Below are 2,019 nucleotides of genomic sequence, written 5' to 3'. Positions count from 1 at the left end.
ATTTTTTATCAGATGATACCTTAAAAACCTTTTGACTAAACATAAAGAATAAATAATTAACTTTAAGGTGTCAGCTAGCTTTTACTCTAGATGAGTAGAGAGACCTTAGTGCAGACCAGAAAACAATTTCTTTGGCGCTGGGGGATCCGTGTCCGAGTGAGTGAGTGGTTACCCTGTCTAACAATACTACAGGCTCCCCGTCCCCCCGTCCCTGCACAACAATACTAGCCCACCGATGCCCGCGCCTTTTCTCCTCCTCAGCGCCCCTAGTACGCCGAATTACAAAGTTGCAAGTAACAAGCAACCATAAACAAATGACAGCTAAATATGAGAGAAAATTGGAAACAGACCTATTATTCTTATACTTATATCATGTGCCTTCAAGATAGATTCTTGATTTAGATTTTTATACTTTTTAGGGAATTTGGCCAGTCATATTTTAACTCTTTTTTCCATGCGGGCTCACAGCCACAGCTCTCTGCATTCCTCAGACCGATCGCCAACAATATAGTGTATTTCGACTAAAGGAGGAAGAAGAATAGCGGGTAGTACATAAAGGTTCCTGATTGGCCGAACGCTTACCCCAAATACCGGCGTGACGTAGAGGCGGGCTCGGCCAATCGTTAACGTTTATGTTCTACCCCCTCTTCTTCTTCATTCGTTCGTCGAGATACACTATAACCTCCACGGGACAAACGGTCAGCTTACTCCCGAGATCACTCCCGCCTGGAACAACCACTTACGCAGTAACGCAGTAGCTTGGTGCCCCAGACAACCGCTCAGCGCGCCCGACGCTCTGGTTAACTCCTTTTTGGGTCAAAACGTCTTTTTCCTGTGGATTTTCATTCAGCATTTGAAATGTCTATTTATTTAAAGTCACAAAAATGTCAGTTTGGCCAAAACAAGACAAGACACCTGAGCGGTTATCCTGAAGCGGCAAGCTAGGTCGGTGTTGCCCGGGCCAGACTTGTCTAAGTGTTTGTCCAAGCCGCGGAGGCGGTGATCGGCATTACATTACATTACATTGTGCAACGGAATAAACTCGGTAACGCAACTTTTATTGTTGGAACATCCAAAAAGAGCATCCGTCATCTGCAGTTACGAAATTGCTCGGTTTAGCCAATGCGAGGTCTCATATAGCGCCTGATAAGTAGGCAATATCTTGTTTGTAGTGCATGTGTGCATTGCGGGATGGCCTTCCCCGTGTCTCACAGGCGTTTATTTCTTGACCACCGGCGCGGCGTGACGTAGAGGCGGGAATCTCTCGGCCAATCGGTTATTCCCCACGCTTTCCATTTTAAGCTTAGTTATTTTCGACTTTCATCGAGACGTAACCAGTTATGGCGGCCCTACCAACCTCGTCTACTCGGGGGAACGTCTTTTTAACGCTATTGTCGTCTCTACTGACCACTTTACAGGCGCGGATCCGTGGGGACTAGTGTGTCGGTTGCCCATCACTTGGTGCACCGTACCGAAAACCATCAGAATGTGTTGTAAGTTTCTCCTCTTCTTTGAGCGAGTTCACATAGAGAACTTCATGAAGCAGGCGCGGGATAAGGTCCGGCTGTCAGGGGGGCGGTGCACCGTGCGTTGCCTACATACAGGGGTTTTGAGGACATAAATTGGCTACCTTTCAGGCTGCTCACCAGAACATGAAGTCAATTTCTAGAATATTTATACGCTGCCACCAAGTTTCCTGGCTTTCAATCTATACATCAACATCCATCACTAATTGTTATAACCGCCGGGTATCAGAGCGGACGACATTGCAATGCCGTGGGTCGACGAGGTCGACGAAAATTAGGTCAGAGAAAATTAGGTCGGACGAAACCTAGGTCGGAAATCACCTTTTGGGGATTTTAGAAAAATCACCAGGTCGGAGAAAAATAGGTCGGACAATCTAGATACACCCGCACGTGGAATAGACGTGAACTATTTATTCCATATAACACCGGGTAATTTTAGCCTTTCTACGCGTAGCGCAAGCGTGCGCTCATGCTGTCTGAGCATGCCGGGGGG

This window comes from Frankliniella occidentalis, unplaced genomic scaffold (genome assembly GCF_000697945.3).
Source record: "Frankliniella occidentalis isolate FOCC.00 unplaced genomic scaffold, Focc_3.1 Scaffold90, whole genome shotgun sequence".
Classification (NCBI taxonomy): Eukaryota; Metazoa; Arthropoda; class Insecta; order Thysanoptera; family Thripidae; genus Frankliniella; species Frankliniella occidentalis.
Note: the sequence above shows the minus strand (reverse complement) of the source record.